Source organism: Rissa tridactyla, chromosome 17 (genome assembly GCF_028500815.1).
Source record: "Rissa tridactyla isolate bRisTri1 chromosome 17, bRisTri1.patW.cur.20221130, whole genome shotgun sequence".
In the NCBI taxonomy this organism is placed as follows: Eukaryota; Metazoa; Chordata; class Aves; order Charadriiformes; family Laridae; genus Rissa; species Rissa tridactyla.
In genome coordinates this window covers 551,300-566,914 of record NC_071482.1, presented here as the reverse complement: position 1 = coordinate 566,914, position 15,615 = coordinate 551,300, and the positions used below count along the sequence as shown (strand labels likewise).

The following is a 15,615-nucleotide window of genomic DNA, read 5'->3' as shown; positions in this document are numbered from 1 at the left end:
ATGTTATCCCAGAGCACCTCCTAATCTCTCCTCCGCGTTCTCTCTGCTGTTCTAGAGCAGCTCTCGGGGCCACCCTGTGCTGCACGGGCGTTATTCCGCAGGCGAAACTCAGCCCGCGAGGAAAGGAGCCGTTAGGGGTTTGCAAAAGCGCTTGGAACCAGACGGCGACTCCTCCAGAGCTGCCATGTCACCCGCGCTGGACGGTGAGCACAGAGCAGGGCGATAATCTAAACTAGAGCGAGAGACACGAGATATTACTCCTGTCAGAAAATAAGGTTTAAAAAAAATAAATCATTGCACCATATTGCTCGCTGCTGTTTTTGCCAAAGTCAAAAATAGAGGTGAAAGGAATTTTATTTTTTTTCCCCCTGTTCTGGTTTCACAGAAAAAATGTCTTCCCTTGGGCTAAAGACCCATCTGGCAAAGTTGCGTTTACAGGGAATTGCTCAGAAAGGATTCATGAGTGAAAGTGCCCTTGCTCAAGGAACGAGAGGGCTCCTTCCTTGCTGTCTCCCAGCCTGCGGCTCCCCGGGGAGCCCTGCTCCTGCCACCTCGCAAGCTCGGCCTTGTGCTGAAGGCCGCGCCACGGAAAAGCCATTAAAAATCCATATGAAAACGTAGGCTGGCATTAACCACGTTGCAAACCGAATCTTCGTTTTTTTGCAGAACCAGTCAAGAAACAAGACCAACGTCGTGTGACCGGTCAGCACAGTTAAACAGAGCGTCTGGGGCTAACGATGGCTCGGAAAGGGTCTGCAGAGCCGGCAGCGATGGCAAGGGGATAATTGCTGCAGGAAGCTGCGCTCTGCAGTTCTGAGCTGGAAACGATCACTTTATTCGAGAACTTTTACCCTGGCCTGCAGACTGCAAACAAAAAAGCAAAACCTTGGGAAGCTCAGAATATTTGTGCACAGTTCTCTGATTTATTTATTTGTTTGTTTGTTTATTTATTATGGGCTCTTTGGTCAGCTGCCTGATGTCCCTCTCTCCTCTTGTCCACTTGCAGAGCTTTCCTGGCCTCCCTCCTCTTCCATCTGGTGGCCGTGGGGCGGAGGCGTGATGGCTCCTCGGCTGGGCTTGTTGGTGGCCAGGCGTGCGACAGCAGCCGGCGGTGCTGCGTTCCATCCCCGCTCGCATCAGGACCAGCCCGGCTGTGGGTCCCAGGCGGTGGCGTGGCTGGGGATGCTGCTGGTCCAGGTGAGCTCGGAGGGGCTGCTCCAGCTCGCTGTCGGGGGGCTTTGTGCACAGGCCGCGTCCCTCAACCTGGTTGTGCCAGTCATCCTGCTGTCCTGCCGCCAGCCCTCGCCTCCCTCCCTTTCCCCACCCTTGCGAATGGGGGCACCGGCTGCACTTCCAGCTGCCATCCGCTTCCAGCAGCCTATCCGTGCCGAGCTGGCTCTGCCGCACTGGCATCAGGGTGCTGATGCCACCGCCCTCCCTGCTCTTATCACTGCTTTGCCGGCCGGGGCATCAAAGGGAATAGCAGAGAAATCGTGGCTGGAGACAATTAAGGGCAGCGTGCCTCTGGGATTTGTACCAGAGCCAGGACTGGGCCGTGCAGTCATTAATGGGCTAGAGAAGCAATAAGCTGTGAAGGAACACAATTTGCCGATGATACAGGGCTGTTTGGAATAGGCGAGTTTAAAGAAGGTGGAGAAATTTTAAGGACATCTACCGAAGCCTGGTGAGCGAGCACCTGGCGTGGAGATGACGTTCAGGTCGCCCAAACCGATGCGCAGGGATTGCAATTACCCGAGCTATTCGCGCGCGTTTCTGTGCTCTGGCTTAACCCTATGGCCTCGGGCAGCACATATACATTTATGTCAGAGAAAACACCCGCGCCTCTCATCTGAAAAGCCGAGAGAGATAGCACTCTCTCAAGCCATGGCAGGGGGAAAAAACAACCCTGGCAATATGATGTTTTAATGCAGTGGCTTCTTCCCACCCAGAAACGCGTGTTGAGCTCTGACTGGGAGAAAGATGCAGGAGAAATGAAAAAAATGATAGTAATACTTTCCTGAATAAAATATAATTGCTCTGTGAGATTCCCTGCAACAAGTTATTACCGATTTCAAAGTACTTGGCAGAATTCATAGAAAAGCAGATGAGAAGATACCTCCTTGGCCTCACGGTTCAGTCTGCTGTGCTCACCAGCGCCTTCGGCATAAAGGCTCTTCTGGGGTTTTTGCCTCCCGGTGCTGAGAGTCGCTGCTTCAGATGAATTGCATAAAGAATGCGAACCTTTGTTCGTCAGGCTAAAATGCTAACCTTGTGCTTACAGGGCTCCTGGTCCTAGGAATGCCCGTTTTGAGCTGCCACGTCTCAATTCTGATGTAGTGAAACGGGAAGAGAAAGCTGGAGAGGAGACTGGCAAACCAGAGACCCGCAACAGGTAACAGTCTGTCTGCCCGCCTTGAGCTCCGCTTCCCTTGACGCTCCCAACCGGTGACATTGGCCTTCCTGCCCCCCAGCCGCCGTGCCCCCAATTAAACCTCGCCAGCACCCTGTCTGCCGCGGGGATGAGCTACCAGCTGGCGAGACTCGCGGCACTGCTGCTCCCCCCAGTAACTACTAATTCCAGAGCAACATTCAGCATTGCAATTTATTCCAGTTGTAAAACACAGGGAAGGTAAATCACAGAGAGCACAATAATTTCTTTCCTTTCTTACAAATCAAGCCACATCTAACAACTTGTCCTCTGCCTTCCCAGACGGACTGGTTCATCGGGGGGCGGGCGGGATGGGGAAGGGGTGAGCTTTGGTGCCTGCACACGTAGGGACACGGTGGCAGCTAAAGGCAGGGCGAGACGCGTGGGGACTCGCTGAATTTCTAGCGAGCTTCCCCAGGCCGTCGGCCGCTTTGCTCCGGCTCCCGGCACAAACCCTGCGATGCGCTCTTTCCCTGCCTTGCAGCAGTCGCGTTTTGCAGTCCCTGCTCCCCTCGTACCCCGGGCTGCAGAGGGGGACCCGGAGCCGCGGGGAAGTTGGGTGCCTGGCTCTGGGGACACACCGGGAGCAGAGCCCCGCGCGTGGCAGTCCTGCAGCCGAGCACGGCGCAGACGCCGCTCCAAGCACAGAGCTGGGGCTGAGAGCGTGTGCATTGAAATTGCAGCTCCGAAACGATTCCCTTTCTGGTGCGGGCAAGTCTCCCTGCCCCTCTCCCTGTCTGTGCCGCCGAGATAATTGTTGGGACGTAGCTCATGGGACAGGACAGGATTAGTACGTTGTAAAGCGCACTCTGCTGGATTAGCTTTCCTTCCCCTCCAACTGGTGGCCGTGCTTGCCTGGCCTTCCGCAGAGGCGCTCCCGCCGCCAGGGTGGCTTGGGAAGCCATACCCTCACTGCTGGCACGGCGCCGGCGGCCGCTCGCAGCCACCCGGGAGCCTGCATCTCTGCTGCTGGTATTCGTGTCTTCTCCCTCGGCTCACGCCCCTCTCTTTGATGGGATAAAAAGTCTTGCCGTTAGTCAGAGCCCTTTCCTGTGCCTCTCTGTGCTGCTTACGGCCGTTTAAAAAACATAGAATGCAAGTTGCTCTTTTCAAGTTTCCAGCTGATCTCTCGGAAAACCTACTTGAATTCCCAAGATTGTGGTGGGATTTGGCAGTGAAAGTATCTGCATTTCTTATTAAATGAGTGTGGATTTACTACAGAAACAATCTTAAATGGGATTTTCCGTAGTCTGAGTCAGGAAGCAACTGGGAAAGCCATGGCGTGTACGTCCCTCATTCCTCAGCACAGCCCGGCGTGCGGTGGCCGAGGTCCAGCCCCTCTCCAAGGCAGTGGCAGGGCCAGGAAAACCCACTCGCTTTGTAGACGCAATGCCTGGTCATTGCCTCCTGGTTGGAAGCGTCCCTCGGCGGTCACAGCATCCTGCCGGGACCCGGTCCTGCGCCCAGCGCGGTGGGAAGAAGGCTGGGAAGGTCCGGCCGGCTCCTCCGGTGCCCAGGGGCTCAGCCCTGATCAAACCCATGGGCTGCGGCCAGTAACGAACGGTAATTCTCCAAGCCCGGCACTGGTCTATTTTTTCCCCTTAACAACTGAACTGATTAGAGTGAAACTTTGACTTGATTAGCGATTATTGTCTCGGCATGGCGGTTGCTTGCAGCCCTTTCATTTTCTTGGTTTGTTTTTAAAAAAACATTGGCAGGCATTTCATCCCCTGATTTAATGCTTGGGCTCTCCACTCCATATTCATCTCTCTCAACCTTTCTTTCCCCTCCTCATGCTTAGAAGAATCAACTTATTGTTTTATTTTTGTTTACGTGTACAAAGCAGGGAGTTGTGGGGCGGCCGTTCCCCTCGGTTCCTGTCGCTGGAGGGAAAGCGGGTGGGCTCTGTCACGCCAGGGACGGGGACAAAGCTGCAGCAAGCCCTAATTACAAAATAACATGCAAGAGCAGCTCCATATGTCTTTCTCCTCGGTTCCAGCTCAGTGAAGGCCTTTACTCCTCGAGCTCTGAGGCTTATTCAGCGTTATTTCTGTTAATTATTGGCATTAGAGCCATTTCTGGAAATCCTGGATGAGCTCAGAGCTATTACTATTTTGCGATTTATTGCCTTCTTTCCTCCCCCCAGGGCTCCAGCCCCGGTCAGCTCTCCTGGCCGGTGCTCCGTAGGCAGAACGCGGGAGGTAGCCGCGACCCACAGCGTCCCCAGGCTGGGACGAGGCAGGAGCCGGCCCCAAGGGCGGGAACGAGCAGCCAGGTAAGGGCTGACCAAAATGCTAAATGCCGCACCGCCGCGCAGGTCGGATGCGACGATGGTCATTGCAGCTGCCCGTCGCATCGGCGTGGGTGGACAGACATCCTGGGACAGGGGCCAGGACTTCGCCAGCCCCCCAGAACCCCCTTTCCCAGGGAGCAGGGGTCTGCTGGACGCCCGCCCTGCAGCTGTCGCTGCTGCTCCTCTCCCTCTGCTGAATGAGCCCTGGCTCCCCGGCGGTGCCGGCTCTGGCACTAAATCACCTCCCACCTTGCAAGCACCGGGCAAAATATTTATAGCAGGGACCGGCTGGATCCCAGCTCCTGTTGGGAATGCAGCTCACGTGCCGCATATTTCAATAACAATGACTTATTAAATAATAACTGACATTTACCTAGCTGCTTCTCGTCCTCAGAGCCCCCAAGACTTGGCAAACTTTAATTAATAGTTGTTTTAATAGTTAAATAACCTTTACAACTGCATTTCATTTATTCCGGGCCCATCAGAAATAAAGTCATAATGATCTGAGTCAAGCAATAAAACACAACATCTGGTTTAATGTTTGAGGGTTATTTAACGAACTGAGGAACCTGGCAGAAGAACGGTATGTTTATTTCTTTTTCTTCTTGTAAGAACGTACGTTTCAGAGAGGAATACTGCTTGGGTGCTTGTGTCTTGCCTCCTACTTTTGGCTCGGTGTTTTCCAGCCGCGGGTCCGGCCTCGGGGACCCCGTGTGTTCATCCTGCGAGGGTTTTGGGTGCTGGGAGGCGTGTGTCCATGGCGTGTCCATGGGCACCGCAGTGGAAGCGCCATTGATTTATCCCTGGGTGCCTCTTTGCCATCTGTTTTTGTATTGCCCTGGGCACGAGACGAGCGGTTCCCGTACAGCGCGCGCTTCACCGGCTGCGACGTCCCTGCGTCTGCGGGATTTATGGCGAGGCCGAGAGTTGCCTTAGCGCATCCTTCGTGTGGGTGGGGTCTGGGGCAAGCGGTGCCACCTCCAGATGTTTCTGCCCCTTCGGGAAGTGGCCGGCCACCGCTCGCATCCGCTGGAGCCCGAGATGGGGCTCCCCCATTCCCTCTGGCTCGGAGCAAGCCCCGTCCCTGGGTTCCCAGCTTGCTTCAGCCCGATCTCCCGACTCCGGATCCCCCGTCTCCCTCAGCAGCCTGTTCGGCAGCCTGGCTAATGGCTAATGTTGCTTAACGCGGCTCCTGCTCTGTGCTTCCCAGAGCACCGTCTGCACGACATGAGCTTCCTCGGGCACATTTTGGGTACTTGTGCTCCCCCCGCAACGCTACCTATTAATTGCATGGAGAAAGTATTCCAGAACTTTACTTCTGCCCTTGAGCTGTATTCGTGTTTATTTCCATAACTCTTTGATACAATATTTGTCTTTGCCTGAGCTAGTTTGCCAAAAGGAAAGGGAGAAGGAGAAGCATACGAGGGATTTGGATTGCCTCACATCTGCCTTTCTTTAAGCAGCCCATATGGGAAAACATATTCTTCTGCACAGAATTTGTTAAAGGTTTTGTAAGACGCATTGCATACACATTTAACTCAGAACCTAGCAATATTTATATTTAAAATGGGTCCAAACAGATCCATTTGGAGAGTGTTTGGAAGACGTAGGGTGGCAGCACACATTGCGAACGTAATAGTCTCATTAGCTAGCTCAGCTTGCGGGATCTGCTCGCGCCGGAGGTTTGATGGGAGGGGAGGATGCCATCCGGCCGGGTAAGGATAAAAATCATAACGTGTGCGATGTTATGAGCATATTTCATCCATGAAGCTCAGAAAAGGCGATGTTATCCGCGGTCCCCTCTAAGACAGAGTAGCTGCGTCAGTGGGAATCGACATCAGTGGATGCTTTATCTGTTTCCTTTGTGTTGGTGTAAATCAGGAGAGGCAGCATGCAAACCCCTCGTTCCTGTCGGAGCGCGGTTACCAACACGGATAGTCCCAGCCACGTCCTTGCAATAGCTTAGGGAAGCCATGAGCAATGGGCTGGCCCGAACCCATCGACCCCGCGGGGTGGGAGGGGGAGCCGGCACTGCGTCTGCCTTGCCCAAAAGGGCCGGCGTGAGCCCAGAGCGGCTCCTCAGGAGCTGGCACGGATGTGCAGCCGGTGGCAAGGGGAGCGGGGGGTATGGGCATCTCGCCGCTCGGACGCAGGGAGAGCAGAGTCCTGCGCGTCTGTGCCGTGATTTCAGCGTGGCCGTTGTGCCGGTTCACTTTCTTGTACGGGACTGCGGCTGAAAGCCACGTTCTTCTCTCCCCCACTGCCCGTGCGTCCGCCACCTCCGCAGCCCCAGCACCTGAGCAAGGCTGGATGGGCGCTGCTCCTGCGGGTGGCAGGTAAAAGCAGAGGCTGACGAGCGCTAATCACATCCCGTTAGCCGGTTTCAGACTTCGCTGGGTTTTGTTTGGTCTGGTTTATCTGAATCTTTATTAGATAAGCTTGAATTGGCAACGGGGCCTATGATGCAAGAGCCTACGTGCTCTCCCTCGGAAAAGGCAGGCGGGCATCTCCCCAGCCCCGCAGCCATCCTTCCGAGCGCGCACAGCCCTGCCTGCCTGCCGGCAGATAATTTTATTTAATCTTGGCAATCTCCTGCTATATACTTAAGTAAACAAAGATCAAGCTACTCGCAACCTTAATTAGGCTACACATAAATAATAGCTTACTGGATGAGCCAGGAGTATACATGGGAGAGTAACAATAGCAACAAAACATCCCGCTCTCCGTGTTTTCCTTGCAGCGTCACCCCGCAGACCGGCCCCTTCCCGCCCCGCACCTCTCCTTCCCTCGCTTGCACGGCGGGCGCAGGGGGTGACGTGAGCCTTGCGGAGCTGCGGGAGGGTGGGTTCCACGGAGACGGGGTGGTGGCCGGTGCCCACAGCCCTGCCGGCAGGAGATGCTCAGTGAAAGCACCGCACTGTTCCCTCGGGATCTGCCCTGCGTCCTGCTCTGTCGGACTCGATGATCTCAGAGGTCTTTTCCAACCTAAGTGATTCTACGATCTGAAGTTCAGCCACGGCGATGCCTACGGCGAGTCTCGCGTAAGGCGGGGTGCTTTGCTGCTACGCCCCAAGGAGAGCCTTTGGGTCTCGTGTGAAGATGGTGTTTGCTTCCACCAGCCCCCGCGGGGCCCTGTTGTGCAGCGTCCTGGGCAGCCCGGCAGCTCTCGGGCAGACGCCATTTCTGCTGAGGGTCTCGGTTTGCCGAGGCAGCCGTGACTGGGAGATGTCAGCTCCTTTGGGCAGCGCCTTGGCCATGGGGGAGGACGACGGACGGGAGCACAGGCTCCCCGCGGCACCGCCAGCGGGCAGAATTGATCGTGTCCCCCGGAGCGTTACTCACCGGCACCTTCTGCCGCGAAATGATGGAGCGCTTCAGCCCCATCAAAAATAACTCCTTGGCTGCAGTAGTTCATCCTGGATCAGCAGTCCGTGTGGTCTCTATCTATCAACGCGTGTCCTATCCTAATGATGTGATAGCTGTGAAAAGTTGAGCTATTTACGCAAGGTCACTTTATTAGTAGGGAAATCGCTCTTATGATAAATGAGCGCTGTGCAGCCTGTCATGGGCGCGCTCCCGTCCCGCTCAGCCCCGCTGCCACTCAGCTCTGCAGCCTGAGCAAAAAAATATGCCTTCGCTCAGAAAACGCGGCAGAAAAATAGCCTGTTTCTCTGCTTCCCCTTTGCCTTGGCACAGCACGGGATGGATGGATGGAAGGAGGGATGGAGGGAGGGAGGGGAACATCCCAGCTCTTTACCGCGCAGAGGTGACTGCCGCTCTGCGCGGCCTCTCTTCCCACTTGCGGTGACGTATGGTAACTGGGATACGTTACCAAAAGGCATAAAACATTACAAGAAGGTACTTTTTCAGCCAATGTGCTGACACAGCACCGTCTTTGTTCCGTAACCGGGAGTGATGTATGAATTATCTCAACCTAAAGCCTAAAATATACATTATAGGCCGTATCTTTCTATGTTTTATTTGGGCTGTAAAGCGATACCTTATTTCCCCCTCCTGGGCATCCTTTAATGAACCTAGATTTGAAAGTGAAATATTTATTATATTTTGGGAGCTTAACCGTGGAAGGAGAGGAGGAGGGATATGCAAATTTGCAAGAAAGCAGTAAAAAAAAATATCTCCTCTCTATTAAGAGAAAATGTGCAAGCGCGCATCTGTCGAGGCACTGAATGGCTGCCCCTAGAAGGCGTTTGACGGGGACGTGGGTGCCTCCCTGGGAATGCGCCCCCTTCTCCCTCCTCTCGTGCCCCGTTGGTAGGCGAGCCCCGGCCCAGGGTGACGTTTGGTGCGAGATGCAAAACCCTCCCAAAAGGCCCAGGCTTCCCCCAAGCCGGGGAGGCAGGAGCCGGCGGAGCTGCTGCCCCGCACGCGTCCCACGGCCGCTCCGGGGGGGGAAGCGGCACCTCCCCCAGCTTCACTGCATCCCGCGGCACCGCAGAGGAAGGCTGCGGGGCTGGGAGCTGGAGATGTGGCTCGCTGGGCTGGGGCTTCAGCCTGGGCAGCACGCTGCTTTGGAAAAAGGCAGAAGAAAATGTTTTCCCTGCAAGAAAACCCATGATTTGTAAACAAATAGATAAACCTGGGTTTATCCGCATTGTGAAACGTTATCAGAAGTTGTCAGCAGGCCCCCCCCAACCCAACTCTGAGTTTCCAAACCACAGTGGGGAAAAAGCTCTGCAGCTGCACTTGTATCAGGATGAGCCCCGGCTTCATTAGAATGAATGCCATTTGTTTAAAAATAGAAATATTCTGCCATCTTCCAGCAGCAAAGATGAAGCAAGCTATTACAGGATTATGATTCTGTGACTTCAGACCTATTGTAGTCTTAATATTTCACGGTGCATTGACAGAGAGTACATAATATGCTGAACAGCACTGTTGGCTTCAGCTGTTGCAAACAGTATGGTGCAGAAATAATTGAACTAAAAAGAAATTACAGCCATTCGCGGAGGTGGCAACTCTGCTTTGTAGATGTGAGGTGGCAGGCACTGACTCAAACGTGCACTTGAGAAAAAAAATAACCCACCCTCACTGTTTTTGCTGCTGGAAGGGTTTTTGGGAGAGCCTGCTTTTGCGGGCGCAGTCGTCTGGGGCAGGGGCAGGCGGGAGCGGGCTCTGTGCCGCTGATGTCCGTGGAGGGGGACCCGGTTTGTCGCCATTGCAAAAGGCAGCACGGCTGGAAAACGAGGCCTCCTCTATCCGGGGAGTTGCGCTGGGTTCAGGCGAGCTGGCGTGAATCCCTGTTTGTGCTTTTAAGCCTCGGATGCATCGTGCAGTTGCCGCAGCTTAACAAGCGGCTGTTTGTCGGCGGTGCTGTAAGTAACAGTGGGCGTGCTCGTAACCCAGCGTGGGGACGGCACACAACGCAGTGGGTTACGCCTTTCATCTGTTCCTGTTTCAGGTCTTTTAGCTTAAACTAGTCTCTAATCTTTAAACAACACCTAAACGGGGCTAGTTGCCAGCAAAATAGCTGTCTGTGCAGAGTCTTCTTGCATCTTCCCCGCGCGGTACGTCAAGCCGGGCCGGGTGAGCGTCTGCAGGCCATTTCTCGGCTGTCGCTCCCCGTTGGGAACTCCGTCCTGCCTGGCCGCTGGGAGACACCGCTGCGGGCAGGGGAGACGCTGCGGTGAGGAGGGACCCCTCCGCCACCCCCAGGACGACAGAAGGGGGTAACGATAATCACAACGCACCAGGCACGTCTACAAAGTCCCGTGGTGCGAGGGAATAGAAATGCGGGTCTCGCTGCTGCTAATGATGGGGCTTGGCATTCCTATCGCTTCCGCCCTTCTCCCTACGCAAGTGAACCTGGTCCTCCATCTATCTGCGCAAACCACCTTGGGATGTAAACCTCAACTGCGGCGTCTGCCGGTATTCCCAACGTATCTGCCCCTTTCCTCACCCCTGGCCCTGCTCCGTCAGCGCCTCTGCTGCTTCACCTCTGCGACAGCTTTGCCCGCCATCGCGTCCTTCGTCCCACGGTACGGCTCGTGGTGCCCTGGCGCCATCCCTCCTGCCCCCGGCATCCCTGGCTGTGTCCGTCGCCCGGAGCCCGCGCGTTGGGTCGGATGGAGCGTGGCTCCGCGCCCGTCCGCCGCCCGCTGCGGTCCTCTCTTTCTTTGATTGTCTCACGTTAAGCCAAAAATAAGAGAGGAAGGAGAAGTGTTGCAGCAGGATTGAAACGTTTCAGCACTGCGGGGTTGCGGCGTGGCAATATTTCATTCCGAAATAGATTTTTCACTTGAAATTTGTTAAATGGTGGACGTCAGCCGGGAAACCCAATGTTTTGATCACTGGCAGGCGCCTGTTGGAAGGGGAACTTTTTTCACAGCGAATTTGGAAGCATCTGATTTCCAGCTCGGAACGAAGGGGCATTTCGGCATGGGGGCGTTGCTCCTGACGCCTGTACACGCTAATGCTGTCTGTGCCGAAGGCAGGAGGCCTTTCTACCCCTCAGGCCTCGGGGGACGTGACATCACGCTGAATTTCTCTGGTCCCTAAACACCCTAACGAGGTGCCTGTCGTTGGTAAGGAAAGGCTAAGGCTAGTTAAGATAAATCAGTCTTTGCTGGATGAGGTGTTACTAATGTGCGTATATATGCACACGTAAGTAAAACCAGATAAATAACATATATGTAATATAGGTACTAATGTATATATAAAATGTTTTCCCTGTGAACTGAGCTCATTTGGTAAAGAAGAGGGCTACCCGCAGCCCAGATTTGAAGGGAGCAGTCTATGATCCAGAAAGAATGAGGTCTCCAGAGCTTCCCACGTGTCCCAGGGATGGATGGAATGCTGACACCAGTGGAGCAAGCCCCCAGCCCTTCCTCCCGGCCGGTGCCGCTCCGGCGCGGCACGTCGTGGGCATCTGTGCTGTGGGAGCAGCTGAGGGTCCCGCTCCAAGGGCACGACCCCAGAGCATCCCGTGCCAGCACCAGCGATGAGCACCGCTCCGCGCTCCTTTGCTTATCCGAAGCAGAATCTGAACGGAAGCGTTTGTAAGTGTTTGCATTTAGATCAAATGAAAATTTTCTGGTTTTCTGAGAAATTTTCAGCTGGCTCTGAGCGTTTGCCTCCCCCCCCCGCTGGAGTGGCGCAATTTCACAGCGAATCCGTCCCTGCGGCAGTCGCTTGGCACCGTCCCCGCTCCGGCTCCTGGCAGCCCGTGTCGTCCCTCCCTCCGCCTCCGCAAACGCCCTGCGTGAGACTGGTCCTCGGTGCCGAGCCCATTTCTTCCCATTTGGGGAGGGTCTCTTCCAGCAGAAGGTGAAACAATGGGAGACAAAACTTCTCACAACAAACCTTCTCACAACGCTCTTTTGAGAAACAAATGCCCCGAAAGCGGGCACATTGCTCACAGGATCTGCCCGTAAAAGGTCCCGCAGGTGAGAAGGTGCCGGACCCGAAGGTGGCTGCGTGGGATGCAGTTCCCGGCCTCCAGCGGCAACTGATGGTGGAAGTCAAGGTGCCCGCGTCTCGCTCAGCCAGAGGACTTTCCTGGGCACTTTGCAATCTTAATAGATCTGCCGCGCGGCAATCTCACGGTGATATTTTGCAATTAAAAATCGAAAATAAAATGCAGCTCCTGTAGAAAGCCGATGAAGCTATTACTGAAATGCAGCCACCTGTGGCAGGAAACACATTGGCTCCTTAATCTGTGTCCAAAACCTCCGCGTGGCAATTTTGAAGAAGCGGCAAAGAATTGGGTGTTCTCTTTGTGCAGATGACAAAACAAATCCGGAGGCTGGGGAGGTAATTCAACCGACTGGAATAGTACCACGTATTAGTTTTTTCTAAAAAACCACAGGATAGTGGGATCATCTGCTGTCGAGGGGACCCTGGCTCTCTATTTCTCACTTCTGCGGTGTGTGTTCCACCCCTTTTAATAGCTGGAGCATCGCTTCAGTACCGGCAGAGAAGCAGCGAGGGTTCCTAATGGTTACCTGAGGATGCTTCTCGCACGGCGTGACGTGGCCGGGTGCCCCAGTGCTGTCTGGCAGTGGAAAAAGCTCTCCGGCACCCGGGCGAGAGGGGGTGTCCCTCCCTCCCTCCGCCAGCCTCTCAGAAAATGAGCCATGGCGAACAGAGAAGCTCGGCTCCCTGGCTCTGCCACTGGACATGATCGGGGCTCGTGGGAGACGGGGAAATTGAAGGCGATGCTTTTCTTCTTTCTTTGCTGGGCACCGACGGAGGGAAAGCACGCAAGGTCTGCAGGTGATGGAAGACTCCGGATCTTCTCGTGGTCAATCACAGTCCTTAACCTTTCTCTTCTCCGCTGCGAGCGCCCTTGGGACTGTTTGCATTTTGATTTCAAGGCTTCCTCTCTGAATGCAAACAGGCAAAGGGGGAGATCGTTGTGCAGACGCGTACCTCCTCCTGAATTCCCCTCTATCCTGCCATCATGCAGGCGCAGGCAGGTCAGCCAACGGTACCATCCCGGGGCCTGGTGCTGTGGAGGGGTTTGCTGTAAAAACCTCCCCGCTCCACTGCAGTGATAAGTGAGTTTGTGCCGCTTTACCCCAGATTGGGTTAAAATAAACACAAGGGTTTGGTTACCTATATGCAGTCTTCTAGATGCCTGGGCGTTGGTTTGGCGTTTTTCCCCTATGGAATCCATACTGACCTCCAGAGGGATAAACCGCCAGCAGCATCAGAGCTGGCTGGGAGGCAGCTGGGACGTGCAGCCCTCCGTGGCCCCGCTCTGCTGCTGGACCCACCGGTGCCATCGCAAACGTTGCAGGGCGTGATTAACGCTAACGAGGCAGAGGGAGCGTGCTGGGTCCTGCCCCGGACCCGTGGCCCAAGGAGGTCACCCCGCTCTCTTTTCCCCCTTCTGCTCCGATGGTGCTCGCGGCGCCGTATTTATCTCAATGTCATTTTCCTCGAGATGTGAGCTGGAACAAATCCGGAGCAGCTGCTCCATCTCTAAGTGTCCTTTAGGGATCCCTTCAGCAGACACTTTGCAGGATATAATGATGACATTCTAACGAGCGCTAATGCGCATGTTGTCATCTCTCTGTATTTACACTTCCCACAGGAGGCATCGTTCGGAGAAGGAAAAGTGAGAGACGGAAACTTTTGTGCAGAAACTTCGTCGGCTGGGCCGGGCTCGGCCGGGGAATCCACCTAGTTAAGGAAAGGCGCCAGGCAGGGCCGTCCCCAGGCTGCGAGGGCAGCGGCTGGCAGCGCACGGAGAGCCGGCCGTGAGGGGACGGCCCGCCGAGCGAAGTCCCCGCAGCCAGACTACAGCAGGCTGTAAGGAAAAGGGGGGAACAGAGGATTATGTTGGTGTGTGGAGTGAAAGCAGAGCCCGCGTTGCTCCACGTCTCACAGGCTTCAGTCTAACGGTTTAACTGCAAACTCTGGGCATTATGGATTCCGGCACATGCTTGTCTTCTCTCCGCTTCACCCCCAAAGATGAGGCATGGAACATCTTCGTGGCCTCTGTGGCGGACGTTCATTAGCCACATCATTAACCTAACCCTATAACGGCCTCAGCGAGCGACGCTTTCCCGTGTCTTTCACCGGAAAGAGGATCCTCAAATCACAGACGCGATCCAGTCCTCTTGTCCAGGGACAAACAACTGCAGTGAGGTCTTTCCCCAGCAGGAACGTTATATACATGCGTACGGCTGCCTGTGTCTAGATATAAATAAATAAAAGGGAACCTTCCAAACAAAATAAGCGAAACGAAGCTATGTATGTATGCTTGGTATTTCATAATATAAGCAGTTGAAACGGATAAGGTCGCCGCTTTGTCCTCTGCTTACTGATTTTATCAGGGGGAAGATTGTATCAAATAAATAATATATCAAAAGATTTCTCTCTCCATCCCTCCGCGCGCACGCACGCTCCGCCGTCCCTGCTCCATTACCCAAATCAGGAGTGAGGATCCAGCCGCTATGATAAGTAGTAATAAATGGCTCTTCTTGTCGGGGGAAATTTTGCTGGCAAATTTCCGAACCAGATTAAAAAGCAAATTAGATTTCTTCTGGAGAGTTATTTTCAAGGGTTTTGTCTGCTGATGTTCCCGTGCAAGATTGCGGCTTTGCCAACGGGGGGAGAGAACAAAAGGGGAGGATAAAGAATGCGGGTTGCAATTATCCGACTGAACGAGGTTCTCCGGTGGAAGGCACCTAATCAGGAAAGTCTCAAATTTGCTTAAAAGACAAGGTGTGATACAAAATTTATTTATAATCTGCCTCACCTGCTCCGATAGAACTGTTTCTAAAGGCAGGCAATTGCAGGAGACAAGCTGTAAAATGGAACAAATGGAATCAAACGGGGTATTAATAACAGCAGAATGAAATAGTAACAAAAGTGGGTCTTCGAGCAGAGCCCAACTTCTGTTTGACGGGGAACGCAGGTGGAGCGGGGGAGACAGAGGAGCGGGACGAGGGGCCAGGGATGTGGCCGGGGCGTTAATCCCTGAGCATCGTGAGGAGGGCGGCAGGGCCCCGGGTACCCGCAGGTGAGTAACGAGGGGCAGCTAACGAGGTGAGTGATGATGTGGCCTTACTGGGGGCAGGTGAAGTTATTTATGGGCTGGCGGTGGGGAGTGACCCGTCTCCCCGGAGCTGGCTGCGACATGGTGCTCTCTCTGGGACCCTGGGTGAGTCTCTGGCTTTTTATTTCTCCGTTTATGCAGCAGAGATGTTATTTTCTTGGTTATTTGATGCACGCTTCCAGTGCGTGTGCGCACAGGCCCTAGCACTGTCTGGTGTTGACCTTGCTTAGAAGCTCACGGCGTGACTGGAGTAGAAATAAGGTACTGAAGGCGCTGGGCGTAGGGCCGAGGTGGGTTTTGCCCACGTCCAGGAGCTTTTGCTCCAGCTAGCTGTGAGGCGAGTCCTGCGGCTTTGTGAAAGTTGGTGGT

The 15,615-nt window shown here is 54.5% G+C and overlaps 1 long non-coding RNA gene across 2 annotated transcripts; it reads left to right on the top strand.

Moving 5' to 3' along the window:
* Positions 1–59: 59 nt before the first annotated feature.
* LOC128918624 (uncharacterized) lies at positions 60–14,370 on the top strand. Of its 2 annotated transcripts, XR_008469642.1 has the most exons (5): positions 60–203; positions 667–1,197; positions 2,282–2,392; positions 4,575–4,703; positions 13,777–14,370. It is a non-coding gene; the product is annotated as an uncharacterized LOC128918624 (long non-coding RNA). The 2 variants fall into 2 exon arrangements; XR_008469641.1 differs by lacking the exon at positions 13,777–14,370 and having other exon boundaries at positions 4,575–5,210.
* The last annotated feature ends 1,245 nt before the right edge of the window (positions 14,371–15,615 follow it).